The sequence below is a fragment of the Miscanthus floridulus genome, chromosome 7 (genome assembly GCF_019320115.1).
Source record: "Miscanthus floridulus cultivar M001 chromosome 7, ASM1932011v1, whole genome shotgun sequence".
In the NCBI taxonomy this organism is placed as follows: domain Eukaryota; kingdom Viridiplantae; phylum Streptophyta; class Magnoliopsida; order Poales; family Poaceae; genus Miscanthus; species Miscanthus floridulus.
Window position 1 is genome coordinate 78,883,161 of NC_089586.1, and position 14,931 is coordinate 78,898,091.

Sequence of the window (14,931 nt, forward strand, 5' to 3'; positions counted from 1 at the left end):
TACATCGTGCCCTAGCCACCGCTTGCCCTTGCTGGATTCACCATGCCAGCGTGCCACCGCAGCAGTGCCGCCGCACGCCACTGCCTCGTGTCACTAGTGCCACGCCATCGTGCTAGGTCCACTACCCAAGCGCCAGCATAGCCCATTGCCATCGTAGCTCACCAGCGTCGCCGAGCAAGGCTGTGCCCTAGAATCATCAAGTTTCTGCCTGAGCTACATTGCATTGCCATCCCCAACCCTCAATTTGGTGGTCTTCCGTGGATCGCTTCTCCTTTCTCCTTGGATCGCCGGTTTGTCAGGTAGCAATGCCCCGTGTTTCAATTTTGTATCCAAATTGCTTGCTTCCTAGGGTTTCGCATCTATTAGATACATTGTATTTATTGTATATCCTATCTATTCCATCGTGCAGCGAGTCGGTGCCGTTGAGATCGTGTGGCAGTTGATAGTTTAACTTGGAGCCAAGCTCGCGAGTAAGGATTGAGGCCAAGCCTCGAAAGTGTCAGCGATAGTTGATCTTCAATAGAGGTAGCTGTTTCTTTGTCAGTGACAGTTCTTCTTTAGATCTTTCAGATGGCTCGGACAAAGAACATCGGAGGTGGTCCAGGAGATGAGGATCCGAGGCGTCCCCCTTGCCAGCCTGTAGAGCCTAAAGGCAAGGCAACGAAGAAGCTAGCAACCCAGAAGCGAAAATATCTAGATGTAGAGACATCGAGAGCAGCAGCAGTTGTAGAGGCCGCAGAGCATGCCGAGAGAGGAGGAGCTCATAGTGGAGTTGTTATTGTAGATCATCTTTCACCAGAGGTGCAGGGTCGACTTCAGTGTATTGAGCGTCTTCATGGTAGTCCACCTGGGACTGTCATGATGGTAGGACAATGTCTTCCCATTATGGATCCTTAGCCTCAGGGGAGTCACAACAGGAGCCACAGCAGCAGCCCCCACTAGTAGAGCCGATAGAGCAGACTTAGGAGGGCCAATAGGCCGAGGAGACAGAGTAGGCACCTTAGCCATAGCCTTGTCGCTCTGGTCATACCCGTGCCCTAGTCACACCGAGGGCTGACACATAGCAGAGGTGTTCTCGTCCACTGCCCAGACCACGGGGTCTGCCTCCAGTGACCCATCTTGACTTGAGGGCCGCCACGGCCAAGTAGGTTCAGCAGCTGAGATTTGTTGATTTTGAGATATGGTTTCCACCGAGGAGGGATGAGAGAGCTTCAGAGGGCTTCTACACTCCACTACATGAGGATTTCTACAATGCCTATCTCAATAGTGGGGCAGTTTTTAGATCTCAGAGGATGTGCCACATTGACTCTATAGTTGCAGCAGTAGGAGAGCACATTCGCCCCTATCTCACATATGTGCTGGGGCTATCAGGTTTGATTGGATGGTCTGGACTATATGTTCCATCTTGGGTTCGACAGTTCTATGCTTCCCTCTAGATTGACCCACAACATAGATATATTCACTTTGCATTCGGAGGAAGAGACTACCGCCTAACGAGTCAGAGAGTCAGGGAGATACTAAGACTTCAGGAGCAGCCAGTCAGACTATCGCAGAACTGACCAATTTATAAGAGTACAAGTACAATGGCAGCCCACAAGCGGACGCACTGTCATACTTGAACCCATATAAACCCGGTAGTCCGTCGAGTACCATGACAGGTCTCGATAAATGATTTACAACAACCAAGATCGTACATGATTCAACATACATGCCACATATTACATAAAGTTCATAGATACATTCTCATCATCAGAGTATGAATAAAAGTTATTACAAACCGAGTTTGATAGATAAAGCGAAAGCAATTAAGTTCGAAAATAAAGTTTCCAATATAGTTTGATATAGTGCCAAGTAGGATCACGGTACACAAAAGAAAATATAGGGATTAATAAAGAAGCCTGCCCATGGCTTACTCCTCATCCACGGCGGGATAGAAGCAACTCTTGCAATAACCATGATACACAGTGCCATCTGCAACAATGGGAAATAAAACCCTAAGTACGAGAAGGTACTCAGCTAGACTTACTCATCATAAACCAGAAATAAAATGACTCCAAGGATTATGCAAGGCTGTATAAGTGGAGATAGCTTGACAATATTTTGCATAAAAGCAATTGACTTAGTTGTACAATTATGATTCCTTTATCAAGTTAATTATAACTATTCATCTCTAGATTAGCAACTATCCTGTGCCAAACATATGGTATATCAATTTAAAAGAATACAATAGTAACCATAGCAGGTATTGTAATTCCATATTCATTCGAACCATCATGTTCCATAATACAGTTACTACGATGTTGGAGCTAGCCAAGTTTCTCACTATCCGGGAGAGACGGCGATTTGAATCGTTTTTCAACCAGCTGGGAATTTATTCCTAACACAAACCCAGGCATACCGCGCGAAGGCAGCCATAGGTCACCTTTGGTACAACTCAGGTACACATTTCACGGGTCCGTACCACGCTGCACAATCTGGGACACCAGATGCTAGGACATTTAGGCCTAGCCTACCCTTGGGCTTAGTCTGATCGCCCCCCGCAAGGAGCGCACAACAGAACAGGTCCCGGCCTAAGTTGAGCTACTCGGCTTCGCGGTCGGAACAAGTTATCCGGCTAGCTAAGTGATAGGCATGCGTTCAATCTTGTCAGAAGTTCCAACAATGGTACGGTCCTTGATCGGCACAGATGGAATCACATGAGTCATCCTACGCATAGACTCCGCCTGGCCTCGATTTTCTTTTACCCCATGGTTCTGTTCCACGATAGCAAATATAGCCAACCGTGCTCCGGTATCCACCTATATCTCGCAGGTGACAGGACATCACCCGACTTCTACCGGTCTAAGCACGGCTAAGCATATATTCGATCCTGAACCTATACCGGTTAAAGGTGTAATATCTGGACAAGGAATTTATATGCATCAAGTGGTTCCATTCAACTCTTATAACCTAATGCATCAATCATAAGTACTTAAGTAATCATTTGTAAAATATTGGGAGACTTAAAATGCTCCGGGGCTTGCCTCGCAGAAAGGAAGTGGGGCGGTGGTCAGAACACTCTGGAAGCTCTTCAGGATTCTGCTCCACGCCTTCAGGAGCTGCAACTTGAGGATTCTCCTGCTGGTCCCCTTCCTCTACTTCATCGAATTCTAGCAACGATATTTCTTCCTCCGATCCTAGATGCATGAATATGGCATAAGATATTGTGAATGCAAATATGTTAACAAGTGTGGTGTGATGATACATGAAGAATGCATTCTTGCAAATATTCTTAACAGCATGTGGTTTAAGTAACAACAAGTGCACCGCGTTTACTGAGTAGGTGCATATCTCTTCTTGATTATGTAATTAACTACTTCAACAATTCATCAACTATTTCACAAACAGCAGCTACTTGTTTTACTCATAACTGGAGTTCTAATTATCCAAATGTAGTGATCCTAGACTTTCTGGAAAGCTTACAAAATTACCTACAACTCTTATTTAATTCACAAAAGCTAATTCACAACTTATCATTGCCAAAACAGACAATCATATCAGTGCTTTCTAGAATTTCCAGAGAGCAAGCAAATTCGGAAAAGCTAACTTTTAAACAGCTGTAACTCCTAAACTGTTTGACCTATGATCCTGAAATTTTAACCCAAGACATATGATGAAGTTATCTACAACTTTGTTATTAACCATTTTTACAATAAACATCATTTTTATCATGCAACTTATCAAACTCCATAATCTGTTCGGAAACTATTCCAATTCGCATTATAAAGCAACAATACTTCTACTTCATGTAATTATTCAAAGTTTGACAACACAAAGTCTACCAACAGTTTAAGCATACCAAATACACTCAAGAAAACCTAATGGTGAAGCCAAAACTATTTATTTAAGTGCCTTTATTATTTTACTTAGATACATAGGTTAAATAATAAACATATACCAAATGTGCATCATAAATTCTTAAAAATTTACAGTGCCTTACTAATGCTACCAAAAGACTACTGTAAAAGTTTCATGCCATTTTATATAGTAAAACATTCTATACAAAAAAAAGACAAGGCATAAAGGCTTAAAATAGCATAAATAGAAAACCCTAGTGAAAAGTGTCAAGCAACAGATTTCCTATTTTTCATATCATCCTTATGGTACTAGGTTAACCTCCAACAAATTTCATAAATATTGGATTCCTAAATAATTTATAAAAATTCATACAAGGATTACCTATTTATAAAAGAAAAATGTATAACTACAAATCTATACATGCACTAATCCTCAAATTTTTACCAAAGCTCATACATGTCAAGAATAGCTTACCACAAAAATTTCATAATTTTTGGAGCAAAAGAACTCTAGATATAAAATAAACAAGTTTGCATGCATTCAAAAACACATTTCAAATTTCCATTTAAATCCTCCAAAATTTCTACTAAACTTGCTAATATAATATTTTTCATAAATATTACACTTCATCCAGATCCTAACAAAATTTGAACCAACAGATTTGGACCTACACAACTCCACTTATAAAATTTACAGAACATCATGAAATCAGGATTTAAATGAACTATCCCTTTTTACTACTATCGCTGACCGGTGGGACCCGTGAACCAGTGACCCCACACGTCAGCGAAACAAGAACAGAGCAGGCGGCGCTGCATGAGCTTGCGCGGCCATGGCTCATCGACGGCGAGTTCACCGGCGGTGACATCATAACTACGTGATCCCCTTGACTTCCTAGACCCCTTGACCTACTTGGCTAGGACTCTCGACGAAGCTAAGCGCGATGGCGGCGCTCATGGCGGCACGGCGTGGTGGGACGATGGCGGTATGCCGGTGACAACCTCGGCGGCACAAGTACAAGCTCAGACGAGCATCTATGAGCTATGGTGGACCTATTACACAAACTAGCGTAGCAAGAGGTGGACTATGGCGGCGTGGCCACGACGATGGAGTCGGCGGCGGAGCTCCAGTGAGCACTTGCACGGCGCTAGAGCTTATCGAGCACAGTCAATGGACACGGGTGGACGTAGTGGGTTGCTAGGGTGGCGGTGAAGCTATAGTGGGACAGAGGAACGGCGAGGGCGAGCTGTCGTCGGCAAGGGCGACGGCGGACTCTCTGCGCTGGGATGGCTGCTGCTACGAGTGAGAAGGAAACCGAGGCAATGCAAATGGGGTGCGTGGCTGAGTGTGGGCGGGTGCTGGTGGTGTTAAGGCGCGCGCTGGCCTGCCTTGGCCACACGCGGCGGGGCGCTGGCGACGCGCGATGTCCGCTGGCCACCACACGGCGGCTCGGCTTTGAGCCGGTCGGCCACTGAAGCCAGCGTTTCGGATTTGATTCAGTTCGTCAAAAAATGTGATGGCCACCTGACAGCGAGTTTTCACGAAGATCAAACTTCTAATCCGTGGCTCCTTCATGCAAACATCCTAAACCAAAATGGTAGACCTATGTACCAGCTTCAATTCTTGTTCAAGGATCTCGTACCAATTCCCAACCGAAACCGAGTTACACCATCGCAAAGTTGGCTTGTCAGTCGATCAGTTAAAAGAACTTAGAAAGATTTTGACAAGTGTTGAAAAGGTGAATTTGCTGATTTTTGTGATCCAAATTCAAGCATGTTAGGAGCTAAATCAGTCAATGACCCAAAAATAAAAGTTGTTCCCCTTGCCAAACACTACAACTTTGCTTTAGTGACCACCTCCATGCAAGGTCTCTAACACCTAGTTCAAACTTGGTCAAACATGTCACATTTAAATGATGATACACTTCAAACTAGGGCTTAATGACCTATTTACCCCTAACCATGAGTATCAAAGTTGTTCATAATGATACTCTAAACATGTTTAAGCAAATTGCAAGGTCATACAATCTTTTCATGTATTAGTCACACATAGTGCTATCTAGGTTAACACATGAAATCTTAGTGTTTGGTCATGAAAGGTGACCTTCATGAACAATGTCCTATTTGCTAACCCATGTGTTGTTAAATGTTTTTTTGTGACTCACATCCACCAAGTACATGTTTACACTCATGATCATTTACATATGTACAAGGAAACATGCAATAACAAGCAAATGTTGCATATGTTTCAGTCTAGTGTTTCAATTGTAATTGCTTGTTTATGAATGCTTGATGATCATGCTCATGCTATGCAAGGCTAACACCTAGGGTGTTACAGCCCCTCCCCCTTATAAAAATCTCATCCCGAGATTTGCAAGACCTACCATTCTTGGAAAAAGGCGGGATAAACTTCTCGTAAATAATCTTCTCTTTCCCAAATAGCGTCTTGTTCACTATGATTGTTCCATACCACCTTATAGAACTTAATAATCTTACTCCATGTTACTCTTTCCATCTCCTCTAATACTCGAATTAGCTTTTCTTCATAGGTCAAATCTGATTGAAGCTGTACGTAGGTGGGTGCAATAGCTTCTTTAGGTACTCGAAGACATTTCTTCAACTGAGAAACATGGAAGACATCGAATATTATACTCATCTCAGATGGAAGTTGTAACTTATAAGCAACATTCCCTTTTCATTCCAAAATCTTGTATGGCCCCACATATCTAGGTGAAAGCTTCTTTTTCATCCCAAATCTCTTCACCTCTTTCATGGGCGATACTTTCAAGTATACATAGCCACCCACTTCAAAAGTCAGTGGTCTCCTCCTTCTATCAGCATAACTCTTTTGTCTCAATTAAGCTACCTTCATATGCTGTTGGATAATACGTACTTGCTCTTCAGCTTCATTGACAAAGTCAATACCAAAGTATCTCCTTTCACCGGGCTCAATCCAATTCAATGGAGTTCTACATTTTCTGCCATACAAGGCTTCAAATGGAGCCATCTTGATACTTGCTTGATAACTGTTATTATAGGAGAACTCAGCTAAAGGTAACCATTTCTCCCATGAACCTTTTGAAGATATAACACAAGCTCTAAGCAAATCTTCTAGGATTTAGTTCACTCGCTCCGTCTGTCCTGAAGTTTGCGGATGGTATGTCGAACTTTTGATTAGCTTGGTTCCCAAAGCCTGGTGTAAGTGCTCCTAGAAATGAGCTATGAACTGTGGTCCTCGATCTGAGATTATGGTCCTAGGCACTCCATGTAGTCTCACAATTTGAGAAACGTACATCTCGGCATACTTCCCCACATGATATGTGGTGTGAACTGATACAAAATGTGCTGACTTGGTGAGATGATCTACGATGACCCATATTGAATCATGACCTTGTGGTGTCATTGGAAGGCCTATGATAAAGTCCATACTGATTTCCTCCCATTTCCAACCTAGAATAGGCAATGGCTAAAGTAATCCGGTAGATTTCATATGAACAACTTTCACTCTGCTGTAGTTATCACACCTAGTGACATAGGCTGTGATCTCTTTCTTCATCTTAGTCCACCAAAAACGGTTTTCAAATCTTGGTACATCTTACTACTACCTGGATGGATAGACAATTTAGACGAGTGAGCTTCATCTAAAATTTGGTTCCTCTGCTCACGATCTTTTGGTACCACAAGTCGGTCCTCAAACCATAACACACCTCTTTCGTCCAATTTGAAATGCTTGGTCTCTTGCTCTTGCATTTTCCTCTTGACATGACTTATTCCTACATCTGTCTACTATAGCTCTATGATTTTGCTCTCCAGTGAATAACTGATCGTGATATTGTGTAGTACAGTAGGGTGTAACAAGTTGAATCCATCTTCCAATAATGCTTCTATAGTGTTGCATTGAGACTTTCGACTGAGTGCATCTGCTACTACATTAGCTTTTCTTGGATGGTAGTGCACTTCTAAATTGTAGTCCTTAATCAATTCTAACCATCTTCGTTGTCTCATGTTCAGCTCTGGTTGGGTAAAGATATACTTGAGACTTTTGTGGTCAGTATATATACGACATACATTTCCCAACAAATAATGTCTCCGTATCTTTAATGCATGAACAACTGCTGCAAGTTCTAAATCATGTGTAGGGTAGTTGACTTCATGCTTTCTCAATTGCCGAGAAGCATATGCAATAACTCTTCCTTCTTGCATAAGCACACATCCCAAACCTATTCCCGATGCATCACAAAATACATCAAAAGGCTTTTCAATGTCTGGTTGTGCTAGCACAGGTGCTATAGTCAACAAAGTTCTGAGGGTGTGAAAAGCTGCTTCGCATTCTGGTGTCCATTTATACTTCTCATCCTTCTGAAGTAGTCTGGTCATGGGCTTAGCTATCTTTGAGAAATCTAGAATAAAACGACAATAATATCCTGCTAACCCTAGAAAACTCTGAACTTCATGAACCGAAGTTGGGGCTTTCCAATCCATGACCTCTTGTACTTTTGATGGGTCTATAGAGATTCCATCTCTTGATAAGATGTGACCTAAGAAAGGTACTTTGCTCAACCAAAATTCACACTTGCTAAATTTTGCATATAGCTTATGCTCCCTCAGTCTAGATAAAACAATCCTCAGATGCTCTTCATGATCTGACTCATTTTCTAAATAAATTAATATATCATCGATAAACACGAACACGAACTTGTCGAGCTCGGGCATGAATACCGAGTTCATCAGGTACATGAAGTAGGCTGGAGCATTTGTTAGTTCAAAAGACATAACCAAATACTCATATAAGCCGTACCTAGTAGAGAAAGTAGTTTTTGGTATGTCCTCCGGTCTAATCTTTATCTGATGGTAGCCTGATCTCAAGTCAATTTTGGAGAATACCTTTGTCTTCGCTAGCTGATCGAACAAGATGTCGATGCGAGGCAACGGATATTTGTTCTTAATGGTCACAACATTGAGTGGTCTGTAATCTACACACATTCTCAGTGACTTATCCTTCTTTTTCACAAACAATGCTGGACATCCCCACGGAGATGAGCTAGGTTGGATAAGACCCTTATCCAATAGATCTTGCAATTGAACCTTAAGTTCCGCTAACTCATTGGGTGGCATTCTATAGGGCCTTCTTGATATGGGTGCCGTACCTAGCACTAACTCAATCTTAAATTCCACCTCCCTATCAGGTGGTAAGCCTGGTAATTCCTCTAGAAATACATCCAAAAACTCACAAACCACTGGGATATCACAAAGTGTGGTGGTTTGGATAGCACAAGCTAAATGTTGGAGTTCAAAATCGCAGGAGAGTGGTACTAGAAAAGCATTCCCTCCCATGGGTTCTCTCAACATAATAGTACGGGTGCTGGTGTTAATAAGAACACCATGATCCTTCATCCAATTCATGCCTAAGATTACACTTATCGATAACCCAAGCAATATTATCAAATCCATTGTGTACTCCCTCCCTTGTATAGAGATGAACACATTTTTGACTATCTTATTTGTAGCAATAGTTGCCCCTACTGAACTTATATTATAACCCCCTTTGCTTACTTCAATTATTTCTTGATCATGTCTAGATGCAAATGCTTGACTCATAAATGAATGAGAAGCTCCCGAATCAAATAAAACAACAGCGGGATGCTTGTTGACAAGAAACATACCAGCCATGACAACTTCTCCAGCAGGCACTTCCTCAATAGCGGTATAATGCACGTATCTCGGATGTGCCCTTGCATTCGCCTGCCTCTGATTGTTCTAATTTGGGTTGCCATTCTTCTTGGGGTGGGGGCATTCCTTGGCCCAATGACCCATTTGATTGCAGTTGAAACATGGCTGATTATTCCTAGGTCATGTGGAGCTCCCCTGACTGCCAGTCCCTTTTGGTAAGGCAATAGTGAATGCCTTATAGAATGGTTTCTAAGGTCTGCTGTTCTGAGCTTTAGGTGGTGGAGGCCTAAACTTGGGTGTAGGTGGATGGAATTGTGGCCTAGCTATGATAGGTGCTCTTGCCTATGATGATCCAGAGGCACCTGCCTCATATGCCCTCTTGCGACCCTTAGCAACTACATGCATGTTGTTGTGGTTTTCTTGAGTCAAAGCATCACTAATAAACTCGTTGTATGTGGCGCACCTAGAATTGGCCATGGTCTTCATCAGTTTGGTACCTAGACCCTGCTTGAAGCTCTCTATCTTCTTCTCGTCAGTATCCACAAAACCTGGAGCATATCTGGATAGGTTGTTGAATACGTGCATATATTCTGTGAGGGTCTTTGTCCCCTGAGTGAGCCTCATAAATTCAGCCGCTTTCATGCGCATTAGGCCCGAGGGAATATGATGTCCCCTAAAAGCTAGCTTGAACTGCTCCTATGTCACTCGTGCATTAGCAGGTAGAGATGATAAGAAATGTGTCCACCAGATTCCTGCTGGTCCTTACAGCTAATGAGAAGCATACTCAGCTTTTAGATGCTCGGTGACCCTTAGCAGATGAAACTTCTGCTCAATGGTGTTGAGCCACTCATCAGCCTATAGTGGTTCCTCAGCCACCTTGAAGATAGGAGGCTTCGTATCCAGAAAGTCCTTGAATGTACTATGCTGATTTGGCTCGGCCCTTGGTTGATGTGGGTGGCCACGAGCGGTGTTTTGCACGATGAGGCGCAGAGCTTCTTCCATTGTCCTTTGGCTCCCCAAGAACTAGGTAAAGAACTCCTGAGTGGACAGCGGTGGTGGTGGTGGTAAGTCATCATTATTGCCATCATGGCTGCTACCAGCTCCTACATGGGTGCACGTCATCTGCGAAGTTACAACAATAAGCGATTATTGGTTGATGCCACAAGATTGCAGATGAATCATAATCATGCCAAACTAAAATTACTGGAGAAAATTCTCAAATTCACAATAAAAATAGAGGCATAACAATTCATTCTCACAACATGACATCACCAATTTGATCGCTCATCAGACTCATAGCACGTTAATATCCAAATCATGAGCTCAGATAGATCAACTGGAATTAGAGTTTTAACCGAACAAGCGATAATCATGCAAATAACAATATTACATGATAGTTCAAATCACCAACACCAAATCCAAACTACAGGTCCATTACATAACCAACGATGATACATTAAGTACTTATACTAAGTACTACATGATCTAATCCTCGTCTTGATCACTATCGAGGTCAGAGATAGGATCATCTCCTTCCTCAGGCTCCACCTCTTCTTCTTCTTCATCATCTTCTTCCATATTTGGACCATCCTCTTCCCCATCAAGGATAGGGTTCAGCTGGTTGTTCAAATAGTGCACTTCATGCTGAAGGTTCATTACTTGAAGTTGAGCTTGTGCAAGCTATTGACGTAGGCCCCTTTCAGCACGATCTTGACCGTGGCTCATGTCGTGGTGCCTATCTCGCTCTATCCTTATGTTAGCGACACGGTTTTTTGCTGCATCACGCTGGCGTCTAGCTGTGGACACCTCCGCACGGGCGGTCTCCAACTGCTCCCATAGTTCTACAAGTACTACCTGATCATTAGCTCTAGCTTCTTGAGCTACTGCTCTCTGCTGATCCACTTGCTCCATTTGGGCATGAAGAGTGCCCAAAGCTGCATAAGCTTGGTCAGATTCCCATCAGGCTTTACTTGCAGCTTTCTTTTGCTTGTGCACACACTTCTTGAGCTTGTTTTGCATGGCTTCAGCTCTCATGAGTTTGTCCATGCAGATGGTGTATGATTCCTGCCAGAAATCCCTAGTGTCCTAGCGTGCACAAAACATCTTCATCACGGCAAACATTGCACTCAAGGAGGGACTAGAGCTATCTACACGCTCATCCCGATCTCTAATCAAAGCATTTTGGCTACATTGTTCCCAATTTGTGGTGGATGGATCCACCCAAGGAAACATACTTGCTGCACTACCAGTGAGTACATCCCCATGCTGTTGGCAGATCTGCCTCAGAACCTCAAAGGCCACAACTTGGGCAGCCTCCCAAGGAGTCTTCCCTTCTGATTCTGCCTTCCACTCCTGCTAGAAGGGTGGTTGTGTGCAGGCTGGTATAGTGAGTTGCACCTCGTACCATGGCTGTCCTTCCAAGTACTCTTCAATCCAATGATAAAGGGGCAGTTCATGGTACCCCGCAAAGTGCAAGAACTCTCCACAAGAGGGTAGGTGTTCCGAAAACCATCAAAAAATTCTCACTTCCGACGGGTGCTGCCATCTGTACCATCAACATGTACACTTTGTGAGACAAGGCCATAATGGATAAGAGTTACATAACCGAGTAAGAAATTTATAAGGGGAGGAATAATGTAATTATGTGAATGGTAATTATCATGATGCATGCTCGTTCTGTACGTCCTCACAAACTTAGGAAAAATTTGTTTCTAACGGTAGACACGGTGGCATACACACGTTCTCTCATATATATCGTAACTAGTTGAGCTACACGTTTCATTGTTAGCGTACCTGCATAAGAATTTTATTTCAGCCCAAACCCATAATGAAATATGCAGAATGTAAATTTAAATACTTTCATATATGTACACCCATACATATACTTCCGTATCAAGCTACCCGATAATAATTTAAACCCACAATTAAATGCGTACCATATACACATGCAAGCATGCATACATAGCCGTACCAAAGCTAACTCTCCCCGACCGCACGCTCACATCTTGCGGTCATACACTCATCATCTTACCTTGGCGTAGAGGCATTTAATCCATACATTACCATTCAAGTGAATGGCATCCATACAATAGCACGCCGTATGGACGACGAAGTAAAAACCCCATGTTAGTACTTAAATAGCCACCTAATAGTCCTTAATTTGGCCATAAGGAAAGTGATCCTTGGCACACTTTAGATTTCAAATACCTATATATATAGCTATTAGTTGCTTGAGAAGGGTTTTTGGAAAGCAAAAACTTTTGTTTTAAATACTCATGTGGCAATTAACGTTGAACTTGCTCTGATACCAGCTGTCATAGAACTGACCAATTTATAAGAGTACAAGTACAATGGCAGCCCGCAAGCGGACGCACTGTCATACTTGAACCCATATAAACCCGGTAGTCCATCGAGTACCATGACGGGTCTCGATAAACGATTTACAATAACCAAGATCGTACATGATTCAACATACATGCCACATATTACATAAAGTTCACAGATACATTCTCATCATCAGAGTATGAATAAAAGTTATTACAAACCAAGTTTGATAGATAAAGCAGAAGCAATTAAGTTTGAAAATAAAGTTTCCAACATAGTTTGATACAGTGCCAAGTAGGATCACGGTCCACGAAAGCAAAGATAGGGATTAATAAAGAAGTCTGCCCAAGGCTTACTCCTCATCCACGGCAGGATAGAAGCAACTATTGCAATAACCATGATACACAGTGCCATCTGCAACAATGGGAAATAAAACCTTGAGTATGAGAAGGTACTCAGCTAGACTTACCCGTCATAAACCAGAAATAAAATGACTCCAAGGATTATGCAAGGCTGTATAAGTGGAGATAGCTTGACAACATTTTGCATAAAAGCAATTGACTTAGTTGTATAATTATGATTCCTTTATCAAGTTAATTATAACTATCCATCTCTAGATTAGCAACTATCCTATGCCAAACATGTGGTATATCAATTTAAAAGCATACAATAGTAACCATAGCAGGTATTGTAATTCCATATTCATTCGAACCATCATGTTCCATAATACAGTTACTACAATGTTGGAGCTAGCCAAGTTTCTCACTATCCGGGAGAGACGGCGATTCGAATCGATTTTCAACCAGCTGGGAATTTATTCCTAACATAAACCCAGGCATACTGTACGAAGGCAGCCTTAGGTCACCTTTGGTACAACTCAGGTACACATTTCGTGGGTCCGTACCACGCCGCACAATCTAGGACACCAGATGCTAGGATGCTCAGGCCTAGCCTACCCTTGGGCTCAGTCTGATCGCCCCCCGCAAGGAGCGCACAACTGAACGGGTCCTGGCCTAAGTTGAGCTACTCGGCTTCATGGTAGGAACGAGTTATCCGGCCAGCTAAGTGATAGGCATGCGTTCAATCTTGTCAGAAGTTCCAACAATGGTACGGTCCTTGATCGACACAGACGGAATCACATGAGTCATTCTACGCATAGACTCCGCCCAGCCTCAATTTTCTTTTACCCCATGGTTCTGTTCCACAATAGCAAATATAGCCAACCGTGCTCTGGTATCCACCTATATCTCGCAGGTGACAGGACATCACCCGACTTCTACCGGTCTAAGCATGGCTAAGCATATATTGGATCCTAGACCTATACCGGTTAAAGGTGTAATATCTGGACAAGAAATTTATATGCATCAAGTGGTTTCATTCAACTCTTATAACCTAATGCATTCAATTATAAGTACTAAGTAATCATTTGTAAATATTGGGAGACTTAAAATGCTCCGTGGCTTGCCTCGCAGAAAGGAAGTGGGGCGGTGGTCAGGACACTTCAGAAGCTCTTTAGGATTCTGCTTCATGCCTTTGGGAGCTGCGACTTGAGGATTCTCTTACTGGTCCCCTTCCTCTACTTCATCGAATTCTAGCAACGTTTATTTCTTCCTCCGATATCCTAGATGCATGAATATGGCATAAGATATTGCGAATGCAAATATGTTAACAAGTGTGGTTTGTGATGATACATGAAGAATGCATTCTTGCAAACTATTCTTAAACGCATGTGGTTTAAGTAACAACAAGTGCATCGGTTTACTGAGTAGGTGCATATCCTCTTCTTGATTATGTAATAACTACTTCAACAATTTATCAACTATTTCACAAACAGCAGCTACTTGTTTTACTCATAACTGGAGTTATAATTATCCAAATGCAGTGATCCTAGACTTTATGGAAAGCTTATAAAATTACCTACAACTCTTATTTAATTCACAAAAGCTAATTCACAACTTATCATTGCCAAAACAGACAATCATATCAGTGCTGTCCAAAATTTCCAGAGAGCAAGCAAATTTGGAAAAGCTAACTTTAAACAGCTGTAACTCCTAAACCGTTTGACCTATGGTCCTGACATTTTAACTCAAGACATATGATG

The 14,931-nt window shown here is 42.4% G+C and overlaps 1 pseudogene; it reads right to left on the reverse strand.

Moving 5' to 3' along the window:
• Nucleotides 1-10,529: 10,529 nt before the first annotated feature.
• LOC136465698 (putative multidrug resistance protein) overlaps nucleotides 10,530-14,931 on the reverse strand; it is a 13,184-nt pseudogene continuing 8,782 nt past the window's right edge.